The sequence below is a fragment of the Argiope bruennichi genome, chromosome 8 (genome assembly GCF_947563725.1).
Source record: "Argiope bruennichi chromosome 8, qqArgBrue1.1, whole genome shotgun sequence".
Classification (NCBI taxonomy): Eukaryota; Metazoa; Arthropoda; class Arachnida; order Araneae; family Araneidae; genus Argiope; species Argiope bruennichi.
In genome coordinates this window covers 113065091-113086303 of record NC_079158.1, presented here as the reverse complement: position 1 = coordinate 113086303, position 21213 = coordinate 113065091, and the positions used below count along the sequence as shown (strand labels likewise).

The 21213-nt window shown below is 31.0% G+C and overlaps 1 protein-coding gene across 9 annotated transcripts in view; it reads left to right on the top strand.

The window, feature by feature from the left end:
- LOC129980836 (coiled-coil domain-containing protein AGAP005037-like) overlaps positions 1-21213 on the top strand; it is a 1244995-nt gene that overhangs the window by 825845 nt on the left and 397937 nt on the right. Inside the window, exon 1 of one of the 9 annotated variants that reach the window (XM_056091261.1) lies at positions 17550-17627. The exons of 7 other annotated variants lie outside the window; for them this stretch is intronic. The gene's annotated coding sequence lies outside the window, so the exon portion shown is untranslated. One more of the 9 variants, XM_056091260.1, reaches the window with a different exon arrangement.

Here is a 21213-nt window from a genome sequence, read left to right as displayed (position 1 = left end):
AAAAAATTCATTCCTAAGTCTATGAAAATGAAAATTAAATCCAATATTGTTACTGGGAGTGAACTCGCATATTATACTAATTTCAAAATTATTTTTTTCAAATTTCTTTTTAATTTTTTTACGATATGAACTTTAAGATTATTGCACCATAGCATATTTTTAATTTACTGTTTTAAAATAAATATTTTAAGAAATGAATATTTGAAAGCTGTTTTATAACTAAAACAACTTACTCTTTTTATAGAATTTTTTTATTTTCATTTTGCATTTCTTTCACATTTATTAGAAAAATTGCTCTTAATTTTGAATCAAATTTCAATTATTGTCATTGTCAAAAACTTAAAGTTTTACTTTTGAAAGAAGTGGCGATAAACATATTTTTTACAATGTACGTCTATTTTTGATAACTGCTCCTCTTTTCTGCAGTATTCATCACTTATCCGTAAATTTAACGACAGTATATTGTGACGTAATAGTTGATACAGTAAAAAAAGATGGATTTTATAGGATGTTTATCATTTGAATGCTAGATAATGTTTGGGCCACGGGGTTCGCATCTCTTTCATCGGTTTTCGCCTCTTTTATTTTACTTCCTCATTTACGAAGAGAAAACTTTCTAATCGAATGGGAAAAGATGGATTATATCGGATATTTATCATTTGAATGCCAGATAATGGTTGACCCAAGAGGTTCGCGTCTTTTTCATCGGTTTTCGCCTCTTATTTTACTTCCTCATTTACGAAGAGAAAGCTTTCTAATCGTCAAAAAATTCAACTTCCAGATAAAGATGCATTTCCATGTTTCAGACCTTCCTGAGCTTGAAACGCATATTTTGGAAACTACGTTTGTCTCTGAATAGAATAATTTTAAAAGACTTTGTGCTAAATTGATTTGGTATGTAGCATTCGTACTAAATTTATAGATTTTAACCAAATTTTGAACAAAATCCATCCACAAAAAGTCATTCTGTCTGATTGTTCGAGTAGTTGTAAAATAACTACGAAACTTAAAAGGCTAGATGAATGGAATGTGGTATATAGGTACAGTACTTTATATTCGTATTGAAATTTTATTCAAATATATCAATGGGTTGACCTCTACATTTTTGAATCCCTTGTGAAACGCCGTGATTTAAAAACATGTTTAAATGAAATTTGGATTACAGTTTTACATTTAAAATATATGAGCTTTTGAACGAAATCCTTCGCAGCTATTACTGTCCATTGGTCCACGTTATCTCATGTATGTAATCGTGGCAACTCAAAAAACACTATGACTGAAATAAATGAAATTTAGTATCTGATCTTGTTAATGAACTTCTAGTTTTCTGTTAAGTTTTAATTTTTATTTGTCGAAAAATTGTGTCAAAATATTCATTCGGTTTTGTTTACCATACGGCGAAGCACAAAATTGTCATACTCTGGATTTACACATGACATTCAAAACCATGTTGCAAAGTCAGAGTTTTTATATGGGGGAAGGGGCGAATGCTTCATTACAAATTATTCAAAATTTTTTCAATTAGATGATTCTCTTTGATTTCATGGTATTCGCGCAAGTTATACCATACAGCAACCGATTCCACACCAGTTTAAAACAAAACTAGTTCAATATTTAAGAAATGAATTTACGATATTTTAACATATAATATATAAAACTGACAAACTGAAGACTGACATTACTAAATATAACTGACAGGACTAAATATGCGGTCACATATGACCGATATTTTGTAATCCGTCTTCATAATTCAATCCCATAAGTAAATTTCAGAATCTACCAAATGAAGTTTGCCTCCATTAATGCATTATAAATTTCCACAAATGAGGAGACGCGGCTCTCAGTAAATTACTAATAATTATATTTGCAAGTTTGAGGGTAATCCCATAAGATGAACAAGCTTAACGCCAGGATTACGCACGGCTTATTATAGTAAGCGCAGGAAATCAGTCAATTTAGGATAATGAAGAAAAAGGAATTATGCAATTTGGGAATATGCTGAGGTAACCTCAAAAGAACAGTCCCAGGGGAGAAACTACAAGGATTTGCTTTAATGGATTGGCATTATAATCGATACGAAAGGATTATCAATCAATCTTTGACTGTCGAGGATTGTCTTCACTTCCTGTATCACGTTTGACGTTTCTCTTTATCGTATAGTGAAGAAAATCGATTATTCTTTTCTCATATAAGAAACACACGAAGAGAAAGTATTGTAATTCTCAAAAAATTCGATTTCGTGATTTTGGTGTATTTTCGAGTGGTAATCTTGTTCGAGTTCGAAAAGCGCATTTTTAAAATGAAATGTTTTTGTCTGTGAAAAATTTTGAACTATATGGGCGAAAAGTCAAATTTGTTAATTGTTTTCAAATTTAGAAAGAGATTCACCTAAGAGTCCATCCAAGGAAACCCATTAAAAAAAACTGTTTGTCTGGCTGTACGAATACTTTTGAAATGGATAACTCAAAAATACAAAAAACTAGGTGGACACATTTGATACAGAAATACAGGCGTACACTATCAGATACAGAAACCCTCCACACTTTTGCGCATGCGCCAAATGGCGTTGATTTTTACAAAATACGGTGAGGTGAAAAACAGAGGAGGATATGTTTAAATTTAACTTAACAATAGTGAACCCCTATTATCACTGGAATTAAGTGGAATTGCAACTGTTATAATTCTCGTAACTGAAATGAAACGGAAGTGCACAATTTCGGCTAATACGGCTTAAGTACAGATCAATTTCGGCTTAAAGTACAGATCAGATCGATAAGTAGGGAGGGAGGAGGGTATTCAATTCAGTGAAGGTCAAGGTCTAAAAAAGAACTCTGAAAATGCGATAGTCTTGCTTGTTAAGTATCGTCCCTTTCCAATTTAATCCTATAGTGATAGTCATGATGATGTCGTGTCCGTGTTACCACGGAAAGGGGGTGCAGTAGCTTCTGAGGGCAGAATTCTGACTTCTAGCTCATATGAAGATGAAACTCACATATTCACTTGCACAACCCCTTTTTTACAGGGGGGGGGGGCACATTCACACATCTCACATATAGAACACAGATGAAGAAATACCATGCGCGAACCGGGATTCGAACCCGGGACGCCCAGATCACAGGAAAGAAGTGATAGTCATGTTTATCTGAACTGAAAAGTATTAATTTTTTTTGCGAAATTCAGTCTAGAAATCGGATGCTATTTGTTGATCTGTATATTTTCCTATATGCGAACTCGATAATACTACCTAGAGGAATAGATTTGTGGTCTTGCAACCAAAATTTTAGATTTATTTTAAAATTTACATAAAAACAATGGCTGAGAAGGAAGACATCCAGATTCATATTCAGTTTTCCTTTGTTATAATACGAATCGTAAGACGTGGTACATTTTGACAATATGCATGATAGACGTGGAAACTTTCTCTCTGGTGAACAGTGCCTTGGTCTTCGAGAGTTTCCAAAACACCTCCCCTTTCTGAGTACTGCTCTTGGAAAATGCAAAGATTTTTAACGAAAACCGAAGATACGGTGTTACATTGTCGCGTCTAAATACTAGGCGTCGCATTATCAGATTTACAAACTTCTTTAAGAGGAAGGATTATGTTTAGACCATTCGAAATCGCATAACAATGCTGGGTCAGTAATACGTGCCAAACACGGTAGATGACGTTGCACATGCGTGAAATTCCGAAATATTTCCTACGAGAATCTGCATTTACGCGTTCCATAGCAGGATTCTATGATTATAACACTTGATGTCACTGCTACCCTGTATTGAACAGATCGTTTCATACAGTCATTCAGATCTCATTCATTATTGATGTCACCAATTCTAAATTTATTTTCAAAATACAATATTCTTGTCAAAATTCTGGAAAGACACCTACATAGTTGACTCAAAATTCGTTAAACACTTTGGAACGATAGTAAAAATCATATATGAAGTGATTTCCTGCATTCCCCATTCAGAAATAGAGCTAGAAAGAGAAACTGAATGTCAAAGATGTGAAAGTCTTCTTTTAATTAAAAAAAATAATGTTAAAGTGTTGATGGCGTAATGGATAGACGTACCGATCAGCGTCATTAGTTATGATTGCACTTTTTTCTTGTGGACAGCTATGAGATCATTGAATCTTGTTATGGAATGTTAAAATGAAAAGTCGTTCGGAAACTCAGCGCACATGCAATGCCATCTATCATGCTTGGGAAGCATTTCCGACACAGTATTACTTTGTATTCCAAGTCGTCTCGATATACCTTATTCCTTCTAAAAGATTGTGAAATGGGTTGCTGAGACGGACTATATATGAAAAAGTCGAAAGGAGAAACTTCTGCTTGTTGGAACATTACTTCTTCCTCTTCTCTGCTTGGGCCTAAAATCTGATACGAACTACAATTTTGACGTCAGGATTAGGTTTAATTTTACCATCTCTGTTGTAGTAAAGTTGAAGTATTTCGTTCATCTATAAGTACATGAATGGACAAATACAAATTTCTCATTTGGATTTCTTTGAATATTATTTTAGATGAAAACATCATTGCTTTTTTTATGCTCTTCCTTTTGAACAATAAGATAGAACTTTTTTTTGTAAGTGATATTAAATATTTCCTTTCTCATATTTTATGGTTAATATAAATAAGAAATTTAACAAGAAGCAAAGCTTTATTTTCGGAACTAAAAGGTTAATTGTCTATTACTGAAGTCTCAGAACTTTCTCAGACGACGATTCTGAATTGTATTTTCCTTGCTTCTGCTTGTTTTATGTCCTTCCTGGTAAGAGCTAGAAGTTTTATGACACAATTTATATTCTCTGAAATTTTATTTCTTTTTTAAATGATGGAACTTATTACAAAAAACGTATAAGCTAAAAGATTGAAATACTTATTATTATTATTTTTCATGCCATGAAATGAATCTTGCTTATAGCTCTGTGCAAATAGATTTCTTACTTTGCCTTTGCAGAGAAAAGTTTTAATTTAAAATTACGAAATATAACAGTTTTTTTTACAAAGAATTTTTTTATGTATATTTTTCTTTCATGCTTATTTTTCCAAAATTGTTTTGTGAAAAAATACTTTAGGATATAAAAAAAAGCATTTTTTAACTTTTTTTTTGTGAAATTCTCTCCTTGAAGTGTATTTCATTTTCATATCTTACATTAAATATGCATTTGCGTTTAATGTTTTGCAACTCTTTTGATTCATCCTCTTTTGACTTTTGAAACAGTCTTGTCATTTCTTTACATCATTTTTTTTTTATTCTTTTATGTAGTCCAATAAGTTTTAATATTTCTTAATTTTATGAAAATTTATGATCTCTTTCGAATAAATAGTCGAAAGAAGAAAGTAACGCCAATAAAAAAAACATCTATTTATACTTTTTATTTATTTATATTGATAATTTAAACGCTGTTTTCCTATTCTCTTTACGTTAGGATTTATTGCATAAGTCTCTGCATTTTTGTAAACGATTATTTATGCCAAATATTTGCCTTGCATGCAAACGATTTTTTACGTCATACAATTTCTAGAAAGAATATTAGTGAATTGACAATATTCCATTTAATTGCCGAATCATTTTTCGCAGTATTGTGTTTATTTTAAATATAAATGAATTTATATTTTAAAAATATTTATTTCCAACATTTACTTTTGTTTAAAATTTAATGGAAATTATATTTGAATACAGGAGTCATTTTATGAATTCGTAAACGATTTAAAAATGGCCATGAATATAATATAGTGAAAACGCAGACGATTAAATAAATACTATTTTTAGCATGATTTTTATTGGCATTTTTTCTATAAATCGCGTATATAAAAATCGTCTGTGAACCGAATTCGATTGCTGTGAAACCAGGCAAAGGCAAGGGAAACGAATCAAAGCTTAAACATTAAAATGCTTCAGTAATTCGAATTGGAAGCTTTATTTTTGTGTGAAAAACTAAATCTTGGATGTCAATATTAGATTTCATTAATATTATATTAAATCGATGTCAATATTAGATTTTATTTATATTATTATTATTATATTAAATCTTGGATGTCTATATAAGATTTTATTTATATTATTATCTTATTGTATTAAATCGATTTTTTTGTTAAATTGTTATTCTTTTTATATTAAGCCTTAGTGGTTATATAAGATTTTATTAATATTATTATATTAAATATAAATTAAAAGAATGTTCTGTGAACGTCAGGCACTTCCTCCTATTGTATTCGTCACTTTTGACATCACTATGAGATATCGCAATATTAATAGCTGCCTTATCACCTTCTGTTTCTTATTTTTACATATCTCTACTAATAATGAAGACGACTGTGTGTATGTGTATGTTGACACTGCATGCCAAATAATTTGCTTTAGTGCTGTCAAACGTGATACACATCAATTTCAGAGGGTAGGGATATGTATCTCTGTGCGATTTTTTGAAATTTTAATTATAAATTAAGCTAAATGTTGGTGTGTTGTTTTCTTCGCGATGACATCCGTAAATATTACTGCACAAGAATGATTTTTGCATTATCTTAAAATCCACCAAATTACGTTTGTCCTGATACCATTTTTCTTTATCAATAATAATATTTTAAATCACAATTAATAATATTTTAAATATATTTTACAACAATACATTTCAATGTTGGAAATTCACCAATGAAGAAATGTTGGAGTGAAACATTTCTTCAGTTTGGTGTTAATGCTAACTTAAAAGATTTTCGTTTTGAGATATTCTAACCCTTTAATGAACCGTATAAGATTTTATATATTTATTTCAATGCATTTTTTTTTTCTTTTAAATTGTGGAATTTATAAAGAATTTTAAGAAGCCTATTTTTATATTGTTGTCCTTTTTCTATTCCATTCTTTCTTTCTATTCTTTTCCTTAAATCAAGCATATTTTTAAAGGGGTTGTTGATCTTTTATCTCCTGTCGTCTGTTTCCGGGTCGGTGTTTCGTCGCATCTGAAGTGGTCCTTGTCCACGATTAGAAGAGTGTTTCCTGCTAAATTTGACGAAAGACAGAACAGAATTTCAAGAGTTTGAAATTTTCTTTTAGCACGCTTCTTCCGGTCTGAAACAGAAAAATGAAATCTATTAAAAGCTATACATCTCTGTTATTGATTATTCTTTGCGATAGTGTACTTTAAAAACAACTAAAAAAGAAGAAAGAAAGGTAACTGAAAAGTAAAAATCTGCTATCGCAAATTTCAAATTATCATGTGAGAATATTATTTTTTTTTTTAAGTCACTTAGTATCAATCAAACAAAAAAGCAACATCATGTTTTCACATGACTCATATGTCGTTACCAACGTTTTCATACCAATATTTAAAAAAACGATGGTTTTTTACCATCTCAAAATCAATCGAGTTCTAAAAATTTTTCGAGACCAGAATTTTTTTTTCGTGGCAAACCAGTTTAAACCTGTTTTAAACAATTATGTAACTATCAGATTACGCATGCGTCAAAATTTAGAAAACAATGTTTTTTTAAATCTCAAAATCGTTCGAGATTTATTTATTTATTTATTTTTGCCAGCTAGTAAAATTGAATATATATATATATATATATGATCCTGTTTTTTATTGGCCAGATAAGAGAATCGGGTACATGGCGGACATTCGCATCAAATTGTAACTTTTTTTTTTTGGAAATAAGTCGCCAAATGTGACAATTTTCTTTAACATTTTCTAATAATCTTAAAAGCGAAAAATTGATGTCTCAAAAGCAGTTAATCGCCAATTTTCTGCGCCTGCATTTTATGGCTTCAAAAACCTCAAACCAAAACATCATGTCCTCACATGATAAAAAAAAATACAAAGATACGGTTTTCTTTAGTCTGTTAGATATAGGATATGTTTATTATAGAGTATTTTAAAAAGTTCTGAAATCCTTCCCGTTCGGTATTTATTCCGAAAAAGAAATTGAATTTTATACTTTGCTTACATACGAATTTTTATTTTTGGAATGTCAATTTTAGGCAAAATATTTGCTAATTGTTTATTTAAAATAGTTGTTCACTCCGAACAGCTATTTTAATCCATATTCTGAAAAACAAATGAAAATAATTAGTATTTTTAGAAATAAAATTTCAGCTTTATGTATTTTCCGTTTATTTCTTTAGGAGAAATAATTAAATTGGCATTGTTCATTAGAGGAAATGTGTAATTAAAAGCATTCCCCAAAGTAAAAATAAAATAAATGTTTCTCATGAATGAAAAATAATGTTGTTTTCCCCTAATCAAGCAGTGTTTATAGTGCATAAAATACATCCCCCCCCTCTCATTTTATCGATATTTCAGGTAATAGGCTGAAAACAAGTATTCTAAATTACAGTGATAAAAATAATGTCAGAACCCTATAACCAATATCAAAAATTTGTATTTTTCATATCTTTATTTTTAATTTATAATTGGATTATCTTCAAAGCTAAGGGATTTGTTATTTTTACATATTTTTGTTGACTTTATAATTAAAAAAAAATTGTGTTTTTGCAGAAAAGAGGATTTTTAGAAAAAAAAATTTCTGCTTTGCTTTTGAAAGTTGGCTATAATTAGTTTGGAGGAATTGATTGATGCTGTTAGCAAATATATATTTATTTTGAACTTGCAAAAATTTTGATTCCTAAATTCTAATCATTTTTTAATTTTTTTTTAAAATTCTCTTCTGTACTAAGAATGATGAAAGAACTTTAAATTTCAAAGAATTTGACTTTCAGATTTTAATTAATATCGACTTACACCTCTTTTTATAAAAAGTGAGATTAAAATATTTTGTTTCTTGTCTGCCATCTGTGTGTACTCGCTATAATTCGAAAATGCAATGACCGAAATGAATGAAATTTGGTATGTTATATCAAAAGGAATAGATATTTTATCACCATATATATTTTATATCATACGCGCGTTTCGTAGCAGCAGTTATTTTGTGAGTAGTTTCGGTGCAGTAATGCAGGACATGCTGCGCGAATCCTTTTAGTACTGAAATTGCAGAAAAATTCACCATATTTATATTTTTTCTCAATATTAGCCTTAACTTTTAATAATAAAATTACTTGCATTTTAAATTAATTAATTAGCGTCGCGTTGCCATTCATTCAATGAAACTTTTACTTCCTTAAAAAGTGTTTCTCATTAACCTGATTGTTATTGGATTAGAACACTGGTGGATTAGCTAGAGCATTGGATAAATCAAGATTCATTTATAAAAGCGTTTTAATAGTAAAACTTGCTGACGTCCTGGCCTAGGGGTAGCGCGTCTTCCCCGTGATATAGACGTTCCAGGTTCGAGTCCTGGTTCGGGCATGGTTGTTCTGTGTTCTATCTGTGAGGTGTGTGAATGTGCCCCACCCCTGTAAAAAGAGGTTGTGCAAGCGAATGTGCTTGTCTCTTCTTCATATGAGCTAGAAGTCAGACTTCTGCCCTCGGGTGCTCAGAGGTCTTTACCCTCAGAAGCTACTGCAGCCCCTTTCCGTGGTAACGCGGACACGACATCATTAATCATTCATACTCATTAATCATTCACATTCATCATCAAAACTAATGTTTACTGAATTAAACATAAGGAGTTAGAAAATTAGACAGGAAATTATACTATGTATTGTTGCGGAAACTGATCCGGGGAGTAAACAGTGAGAAAAACAAGATACGTGGGTAAAAAAAAAACCCAAAACAATGTTTTTTTCCATGAATATTCCAGGAAATACCTATCAGAGGTAATGAAAACACTGTCAGATAGGCCCAAAGAACAGCACTGTAGGCAATAGTAATTAATCAAATCTCTAGCAAAAACAACGCCCAAAAACCAAAACCTCTACTTAATCTGCGATCTGAACTCCAAAGAAAGAATCATTCTTCGTGTAAGCATCACTGCTTATTTAGTCTCCCTATAGGGCATAACGTCAAATGGATTATTCCAGAAGGATATCCATATGTTGGTTTTAATACACATTATTTTATAATTCTTTCATTTTCTGGAACTTTTATTTTTAGTATTAATATTAATTTAATTTGTCGCCACTATCGACGATCATTGAATAGTAATATTCAGTTAGATTATCTGTAAATCTCTCATTCCGATCATGACACCAACATATTACAGATTAATAGCAATATAATAAGTATTTAAAAAAACTGAAAGTAGTCTATTTTTTACATCGCACCAGGTCAGTTACATCGAAATGCATTGATCATGTTTAATCATTCATACTCTCCCCTCCCCTCCCCTCTTCTAAAATCGGCGGATCTAAATTTAATTTTCTAGAAAAATCCTTAATATAAGTTTATAACCCTAGTATATATTGTTACGGAAAATTTCTGAAGATTCCAATATTATCCATTTTGTCGCCAAATTCGTCGCCAATCCAAGTGGTCATTGATTCAGCAGCTAATCATCAGCCAATCGAGCTGTCCTTCAAACTATCTTTCCTACGATAGAATTAGCCATGCAGGGAAACAACATTATAGATTCGTGGCATTATGGTCTTATAGTCGTGTTATTCCCTTATTTCAAAGAGAAATCCGGATTTTATTTATATGCCCTAATCTATAAATTCGTATATTAAGATATGCTAGCACATTTTTGCAATTTGACTAAGGCATTATATGCGATGATTCCATTAAAGTTGATGAAATATTCAGGAAAGACAAACTAAAACACTGTTCAGTTTGAAACTGGTTTATTTTTCGGCATCCAAAAGAAAATAAAATATTGAATTATTATTTTCGTGTTTCAGAACCTTATAACTTTTATTTTTATTTTAGAAAACCCTTTTCCAGTCGAGTTGTCCCTTTTTTCCAATATACTTCCTGCACTTATTTATGTGTCCCTGTTTATAAATGCATTCGTTATTTCAAGACACCACATCGTGCCTGGACTTGCAGCGAAGGATTTTCATATTTGACTGCCTTAAGCCTCAACAATATTTTAGAAGGAAAAGTGTCGAGGTTGGCATTACTCGCGATCCATCATTTGAGCTCGAAAAATCCGTTCTGTTTTCTTTCTTTTTACAACTTTCGAAGCCCGAGCTTACAAGTTAAAAAAAAAAAAAAATCCAGAGAGTCTTTCTTCATTTTTTTCGGCCCATCCCTTCTTTACTTGGAAGATTTGAAGCTTAAAAGTCTTATATCGGGATTAGGAAATGTATTTAAGAAATTATGTTATAGTCTGCAGCATTTTTTTTTCAGAGAATATTATACAGGTTTTTTTTTTTTTTTTGTCTTTCTTTTTCTGCCGTTCTGGGATCAGTTGGTTAAATTTGATACTGGTGCTCTAATTTTTTTTTCTTTAGTGGATTGAGTAACAAAGAAGTGTGAGCTAAAAAAAATAATAAGTGTATTTGAGAATAGAATAAGTTTTTTTTTTTTTTTTTTTTAGTGTTGAGATTATAAAAATGGTTTTGTCTCTTCTTTTTAACTGTGGTCCAAATCCTGATTATTGCTAGAATTAATTAACATTTCAAAAGAGAAAGCATTAAATGTGTGATGGTGAGAAAGATGTGATAATAAAGTGAAATCAGCTCTTTTCAGAATTTCTAATCAGCTAATCGTTTGGTGAATAGAGTGGGCTTGCAGGTAGGTAAGTAATGCTATTTGACGGTATTTTCTTTTTGTTGCTAAAGGCTTTATGAATTTTCGTATATAAATATGACAAAATTAAAATGTGATTGTTTTTATTCGAAAAACAGTTAACTAGTTGAAAGTTTTCGTTAAAAATTTTGTCTTAATCCTCCTTTTCCCTATCCTTTCTTTACGTGAAAATTTGAAGCTTGAAAGGTTTATGTTATGATTGGGAAGTATTTTTAAGGATGTGTGCTATAATCCTTTGGTTTTTTTCACCTGTTTCATAGAATATTAGTTTTCTGTTGATAAACCACTTTTTTAATTTGATATCGTATTCTACTTTTTAATTTCTCGTCTTCGTAGTATAGTAATTATCAAAAGTATAGTGAAGTAAAGTATAGTAATTATCAAAAGTATAGTGAAGTAAAGTATAGTAAGAAAAGTATAGTAATTATCAAAAAAAAGAGAACTCGAGATTTCAACGAATCGCTTTTTTTTAGACCTTCTTAAGTTCGAAAAATACATTTTTGGAAAATGTCTGTCTGTCTGTTTGTGACAAAGACAATTAAAAAAAAACCCTTTCAGTTATACGGTTGAAATTTAGTATACGATTTTTGCACTAAATTTGCTGCTCTCGATAAAACGTTGAATAAAATCTGTTCAAAGGAAGTCTGTATGTCCTGTTGTTCATATATAAGTTAACGCGATAATTATAAAATAAAGAGAGCTGTATAGATAACATTCGGCACACAAATTTAACATCTGCAAAGTTTTGTACCAAATCCAACTACAGGATGACTGTCTGTCGGTCTGTACTTTCAGAAACATGTAAATGCGGTAATTCAAAAACGCAGTGACTTAAATATTTCATATTAGATATGTAATTTTAGAATTACGAGTGCAATTTTGTGTCAAATTTTTGTTTCAATCGGTTGAGAAAAACATGTCTAAAGCATTTAGTCGGTTTTCGGATGCTATTAACGCATGCCTGGGATTAATCGCCAAGGATGACGCAGTAAATTCAATCAAAATGTTAAATTCTCGCCAAAAGTTAGTATTTCGTAACTATTGTACGCCGTTGCCATGCAAGACGTACTCTGGGTTATCACCTTAATTATTGTGTATGCGGGAAAGTTATAAGGAAAACACTCCCGCTGGTTTCATTAATGGATTTGGCAATAAAAATTTTGATCTAAATAAAAGGAGCGTAAGGGACAAAGGAAGGACTAAACTTTAAATTTCATCAAAATTTCATTGTGTTCTTTCTTTTTAACTTGATCCTAAAATGTGAATATTTCTGAACTGAGTTAGTGCCTTCGGGTGAAAAAACATTAAGAATTTTAAGTAGGCTCCGATTAGAAAGAGAAATGATAATAATTTTAAGTGAGTTCTTTCTAGAAAATCTACACAACTGATCTTTCGTGAATGGAATGGAGATGTGGTCAAGGAGAGGAACTGTAGTTATAGTTCCATTATATGGCGTCTTCTTTTTGTAACTAAGTGTATTATAAATTTTCAATATTTTTTTTTCAATATAATTTCGTTATAATTGTATTTGCAATTTCTTTTTTGGAAAAGAACATTTTTTTTTTTAAATTCCTATATTATTGTTGTTTCTATTGACACTTGCCATAGATAAGCCCACTGACTTTAGAAATCAATGATTTTAAGCTAAGGATGCGGCTCTTGTTTTATCAGTAGCGCCATCTAGGGCCAAGAGTACGACTTAGAGACACACATGTCACAACCCTTCTTACGGGGTGGACTTCATTCATGCATTTCATTCACTCATCCACAGATCGTAATTTAGACCTGAATCAAAGAACGTTCACCCCTGATCCAGTACCCCCACTCGTATTACTCTCGACATGGATGACTTTGTGACCACGACAGATTTATATGTACGCCAGTCACCACACACACGAAGAGTCTTTGGCCGGTCGGGTTCGAACTCGCAATTCAAGGGACGCGAACGCTCTACCAATCAGACTATTCCGGCCTCATTCCTATATTATTAAAAGCATGCAATATTGTCTATCTAAGCTTTCAGGAGTGTTGTCTACTTTTCTTATCTGCATACTTCTATAGAATTGTATGCTTAACAATTAGGATGTTGTATGTTTATTTTACAACTATAATGGATGATAACTGGTCACTGAAGGAGGCTAGTATTAATGAAAAAATTGCGCTTAAGATGATAGAAAAGTACACTATAATTACAGAATCCTGAATATTAACTTAAATACTTAGTGCTTAATTAAAGAAAATACTTTGTTTAGATATAAACAGAGAACTAATTCTTATTCATTTTCCCTGTTAGCATTCTAGTAAATGTTATGTCGGTGCAATTAATCCCATCCATACAATACATTTTAGCCTTCAAGGCATCACATGTAAATATGGACATAGACTAATTTCACCAAACCGGCGGAATAATTCCAATCTGAGTAAAACATAAGCTACAAGTATACTGACAGACAGTATTAACAACCCATATAATCTCCATTCAACAAGACATGCTGGAGGCTCCATCAGTCTTTGGACAGTCAAGTCACGATTTTGAGCTAATTCCATTAAAGTATTGAAAGGGTGGACAAATAGTAGGAACCATTTAAGATGTCACTGTTCATTCAAGTTCTAGAGTTTTGGCCCGGATAGACAGGTCCGCATTCACTGGGATCATGTTGTTCCGGACTAATTTGAAACGCCTTAATTGTGAAATTGCGTATAATTGACTTGCACATTTTGCCAAAAATTAGAATATTAAATTTGGATGAAAAACGAAGCGTTGTATATTAACTTTCCTATATATCTTCCAAATAATCAAGAATAATTAGAACTGGAGTTCGTTATTGAGAGAATGGCTTTGTTGATTAATGTTGTTTCAAAAACAAATTCCAGAAAATATATTTAATTTACTTTTTCCACATTTAGTCATAAACAAAAATTTATATCGCTCTCTTTTGTATTGCTTCCTTTTTAAAATTTTCAACTAGTAAAATATGCTTATCATTAATATGGAATTAAGATATCTAAACATGAGTCTTGCATACAGCATAATAGGTTCTATATGCCAACTCCCTTATCTATTAGTGTACAGTCGAGCGTGTTTTTCTATGAGCATGTAAAATATGCTTAACATTAATATGGCATTAGACATTTAAATATAAGTCTTGCACAGAGCATACTTGCATCAATATGCTAACTCCTTTATTTATTATTGAACAGTCGAACTTGTTTTTCTCTAAGCGTATAAAATATGCTTAGACATGTAAATATGAGCCTTGCACCGAGCATACTTGCATCAATATACTAATTCCTTTATTTATTATTGAACTGTCAAACTTGTTTTTCCCTAAGCATATAAATATGAGCCTTGAGTAGAGCATACTTGCATCAATATGCTAACTCCTTTATTTATTATTGAACAGTCAAACTTGTTTTTCCCTAAGCATATAAATATGAGCCTTGAGTAGAGCATACTTGCATCAATATGCTAACTCCTTTATTTATTATTGAACTGTCAAACATATTTTTCCTTAAGCATGTAAAATATGCTTAAACATTTAAATATGAGCCTTGCACAAAGCATACTTGCATCAATATTCCAACTCCCTCATTTATTATTTTACTATCAACAACTGTTGCATAATGAACTGGCAAGGTGGTGTTTTGGTGACATGGTGGCATGTTGATTATTAAAAGCAGATTTCTCCCTTAATGCCATATGACATTACCGGGACGGAAAGGGTTCAGTATGTACAAGCAATTTTTGTGTTTTAAATTAATTTCTGCTTTGATTTAATTACGTATACGTCAAAAATTTTGTTATTTCATAAAGCAGGATGATCAGCCAATTGGGAACTCGGGAATCGTCAGGCAATTCAGGGAGGGAAAAATCAGGGAAATATATTATAAGACTTGCTTTTTTTTTTTTATAAACGCAGTAATTTTTATCGAACATGATAGTGTGGTGATATTTTTTCATAAGTAGAATAAAATATCGTTAGCAAATATTGAAAATTAAACTTTTACTGATAGCCTAAAGCAAGCTATGGAAGAGAAAGATTAACCATCATATCGAATTTATTACATATATGTATGTATAAATATGTAATATTTTGGCCAAAAATTTTTGTTTGCGTTTTTTCAAAGCGAAAACATCGACATATTTAGCGAAAATGGTTTTGCATACTGTGTAAAAAAGCACACTAACTAAAGCCCATTTCTTAGTATTGTTCAGATTTCAGGCTTTAATGGGTCTCTTTTATTTAAAAACATATATATGAAACTATTCTCCCCTCCCCTTTCTTCCTTCGAACGCCAAATCAATCATACCACCCGTTACCAGATCGAAAGTATGAATTTTGGGTATTAATATACAAAACTGGTTGTAAAATATTTACCCATTATTATAATTCCAAAACACTTTATTTTAATTAAATAAGTATTTTACAATAATTTTTTTTCCTCTTCTCGGAGTTCTTTTTGTTGAATTATGAAGTACCGGACATTATTACTATTTATGACAATTTTTTTCTTTGTTAATTTTTAAACATTATGGGAGCGAATTACTAAATTATTCATATGAATGGATGCTATGGACGACATGAACATAAAATGACGTTATTGGTAATATTTTTTTTTAACATTTATTTTTTATTTTGCTTTCGTTTAAAATTCCCATACATTCACCAAAATGCTCTATAATTTTAAAATAATATTAAACATGAGAAATTAATTTTTTGATAGGTGAGTTTTGTAATTTTTTTCGGATTTATTTTTTTAAAGAGAAGAGCAGCATTTTTCTTATACAGTTTGAGGTAAATGAAATTGTTTCCCTCATAAATTTACAAAATTCATTCATACCATCTTTTTTTGAAATTTATACCTTTAAAACATTTTTCTTTTTATGCAATAAAGAAAAAAAAAAATGCCGAAGACCACTTCTTAATTTTAAAGGTTAAGCATTGAACCAACGATGTGAGCAGTTTTATTATTATTATTTATAGTTGCTGAGCTAAAAGACAATGCAATTTTCATTTAATTGAAGAATTTTTCTTATTTTGATGCAGAGATTGCATTTTGTATTGGTAAATGAATTTTTTTCTATTAGTAAAATGATTTTTAATTTCTTGGTGTGTTGGTAAACAGTATGGATAGGGAAAACCCCACTGGAAGGAAACAAATAATTAAATTCTTAAACTCCCCAACATTGTGCATCAATTTTTATGCTTTTTTTATGTGAATAAATTTTACAAGCAGTTCTGAGATATGACTGGTTGACTAAAAGTCGGTCTAGAGGGGCAAGTACCTTCTATTTTTAGTTAACATTTTTGCAAAAAAAAAAAGTTAGTGTTTTACAGAATTGAAGCTTATTTGAAAAGATTGAAAACGATTTTTTTTTTTCCTGAGAACTTAATTTTATTTTACATTGATTTTAGTTAAAAGAGTAGAACAAATTTTCAAATAAAGTTAAGAACATATTGTGCTACTAAATTAAAGAGAATAAAATAAAGCAACATCGTCTGAAGATACTAGGAGCATCCAAAAAATGTCAGGGAAATTCAAGCAGCAGAAATGCTGGCCATCCTAAATAGTCGGATGCATCATTGTTTGCGAAGAATTTAAAGAAATAATTTAGTTGATTAAGTATTGATTTCAGTATCTTGGATGTACGATTACAGAATTTAAAATGATGGTCGGCTCTCTGCTAACATTATCAAGCTGACTAGCGAATGAATTCCCATTTCATACATCAACTGAATGCCATTCCCTTAATTATAAAACTTCTCTTTTATTCTGTAGAAATCCCTCCTCCCTCCTTTTTTTTCGCCATTTCCCCGCAGCTATTAAGCAATTTCCCATCATTCACACGGACTGCCATCTCCTTTTAATCTGCGCCCTGAAAGAAAGCCAAGGGAGAATAACTGAGGATTCAGGGTCGGTCCATAAAGCAAACAAAAAATCGGCTTATATCTTTCCCAGAGCGCGCGCCTCTATTATTAGCAGACGAAGTTATAACGTCACCTGCATTTTGCCTCCCCTGGATGATACTTGAAGGGTAAGTAAGCTCTGCTGCCTTGGGAAATATTTTGACGGATTTCGGCAACTTGGTGTATGTGCCGACAGATTCGCTACTACCCCCCGATGTTGGGAACTCGGATTTGGGAGAATTTGTGGTAAGATGAAATGTTTCTGGAAACTTAGTTAGAGCAAATAGTTCGGTACGTTAAGACTGACGGATGGGAACGTTAAGTCGCTTTAATTAATTTCGAGTGATGCATGCCTCATAAATAAGGGTTGTGGGTTTTAGAAATGCGTCAAAAGAACATGTGTTTAGGTACATGATTTTTCAGAGTTTTGGTGATTTTTCTGATGTATGGTATTCTAAATCATGTTGATCTATTCTGATGAAAATTCGATCTTGTCTCTTTTCTTCTGTCCAGTTATTGCGTGCTATTACAATCGCGAATGAACTTTAGGAGTAATTTTGAGATATAGCTGCCTGTTTGTTAAAAATTATTAAAAAAAAAGGAATAAATTTGGTGCTGCATTGTTATAAAATTAATTATTCCATTCTATGTTGTTTGCTGTGCGACGGATTGAAATTCGTAAAATTTTTCAATTTTCGGCAGTGAATTTCAGAAACTGTCGAACAAGTTTGAAAGTTTAAGAAACTCTTCGGTGACAAGTATGGAATGTTGAATCTGAAATCCATAGAACAGTATTTGGCACCTGATTTGTGAAACTTTTCATAAAGAAGCTTGAAATATTTAAAGTGAAATCCATGGAATATTTATTATTCAGGGGCTTGTGAAATTTTTAACAAACAAATTTGGAATAATTAGACATCTATTGCTAACCTGAAATCCACAAAATAATTGCTGGCTCTTACTTTTATAATTGCAGCGAATTTATTGCACAGAAATCATGTAAGTGTGTTTTTCTGCAGTGAATTAGGAATAAATTGTTTTATGGATACATACCACAATGTTAAAAATAAATGATTATTAAGGAGGAGGGGTCGATGTTATTTTTTCACTCAGTATCGAAACCAGTGGAAGGGACTTATTAGGATAGCATCCTTTCCTGAACAGAATGGCTGTTGGGCAGAATAATTTATCACAAAATATTGTTTCTCGACTGCATAATTCGACTGTTTCTATTGTTTTTCGACTGCATAGCTGCTACATATATAACAGTTTAGCCTTTTTACAGGAAAACAAAAGCGAATTCTTCTTTATCTATCAAGTTAGAATTTCTTTTAATGGAACTTGAGAATAATTAATATATCTTAAATTTCAGAGTTGCTATTGTTTAGAAAATATTATGTTTTATATCCTAAAGTTATATATGTTTTTTATATAAAATAAATGGCAATGAAAGAGTTTTGGATTCTATAATTGTCTGTCTTGCGAAATAGAACATCAGATGTTAATGTTGCAAATTCATTTTTATTAGTTGTAAGCTATCGATATTTTAATTTAATGCGAGTGAACACGCAATAGATTTTTGATGAAAAGTGGCACTTCAGTAAAGTGACTAGTTAATGAGATTTGATTGTATTTGCAAATTTCGTAACATTGTGAAAGCTGTCAAATTCATGGCAAAAACATTTACCTCTTAGCAATCGGTTATATCCTTGCAAAAACAGGTGTTTTTTCGGTGATCATTTTAACGGCATTGTTAAAATGTACAAACGGTATTAAAATGTACAAACATAAGGCACACAATTTATTATAACAAAATAATCTTGGCTGTTTTTTATGAAATGATACAGGCAAATTAAAATATATTCTAGTTTAATTACAATATAATTTTATAAAATTTTTTAACAATTAAATTAATTTTATTTTAATAACTTTCCGCATTCATTTAATATTTCTCTTTCTAATGGTAGATAGCAAAACACTCATCCAGATGTGGTGTTTTTAATTTAATGTGAATATCATGTATAAAATCTGGTGGTAAGATGAAAATGGCACTGCTAGATGTCGCCGCTAGATAACGACTAGTGACCAGTGGAAGTTTAAAAAAGTTTACGTGATTTTTCATTATGCTATTCTTTGGATGATTTTGGAGTCGAAAGATCAGGAGATCTTCGCCATTTCCATAAAATGAAACGAAGAAATTGCGACTGATGGAATGAATGAACTATAGGCTAGATCATTTGAGCAATAATTTAATTTTTAGATATTTGAATTATTTTTTCAAATGTTTAATGTTTGTATAAAACATATGGCGATGCTTTGGATCTATCTATTTCTTTCAAAATACTTCGTTACGAAATTAAGTGAAATCATTATAAGTCTTTCATCTTATATCTCACTATGATATCTGACCCGCCCTTTTTACAATACGTAACATTCAGATTAATAATCCGAATGTTTAAAGCCTTCTGAACCGAGTTTACGGCCTTATCCATGTATATGATTAGTTTTTTGTTCTGTCTATAGTTAATTATAGTCATTAAACTATTAGGTGCTTGCATATATTTTAATCAGCGACATCTATTGGTAAACATGCGAAATATCTACCTAAACGATAATGGTTTTGGGTTTAACCAATTTACTATTACTTTATTGTTATCATTTTGACAGTTTCCCATTTAGTATTATTGAGTTATTCAGTGTATCAAGTCCCTAATCATGGAAGGTTCAAATTCCATTTTCGACATTCAATCCTTTTTTTGTTTGATTTGAAGAAACCTGCTGCTGAAGCCCATCAGATATTTTTAGAAACTTATGGTGATATTGCTAAGTCATATCTTATTTGTCAGTTTTGGTTTCAACGATTTAAAAGTGGTTATTTCAATGTCAATGACGAAGAACGGCGTGGAAGACGGGAAAAAAGAAATTCGAAAACAATCAATTGCTAGACTTATTGGACGAAAATGGAAAAAAGTTGTAGAAAATAATGGAAAATATTTTGATTGATATATATTGTACCAATTTTTTTCAATAAATGCCTTTTTAAAGTGAAAAAAATGATCAAAATACATGCAAGCACCTACTATCTAACGGACAATTATAAAATTTTATGAAGCATACTTTGTAAACATTCAACAAATTGCTGACGTACTGTTTTTCTTTGTCTCCAAGGATGAATTGAGCCTTTTTCATTTGTTTTGCTGAGAGATATTTTGAAGGTAATTGTTAACTCGTTGCACTGGCTAAAGATTCACAGGTGCGCTTGCCAAAACAGTCCTCAGTAATTCGCAGTGAAACCCCACAAAGTATCCGATATCCTATAGAAATTGGAAAAGGATCTATATTATATAAATGAATTACCAAAGATTGTGCTTTCGCTAACAGTGTCAGTCGATATTGTTTCCTGTTGACCCAACATATCATTTGCGATTTTATTGCCAGGTGGTTAATTGCAGTTAGGGGCTTTAGGAAATCATTAGAAGTAGAAAAGTAGAAGTTGTTTTGCTTCTTATTTCAGTGTTTTTTTAAATTATGATAGTGAAAATCGTATAACGAATCGGCTGAATACATACTGTGATATTTGTAACTATTACATGAAATAATCTTTAATATTAAAAAATTATTTATTGATGACAGATGAAAATAAAGTACATTTGTAATTTTTTTCATACCCATATTCATGTTTTTTCCCTAAAAAATTACATTTATTATTTATTT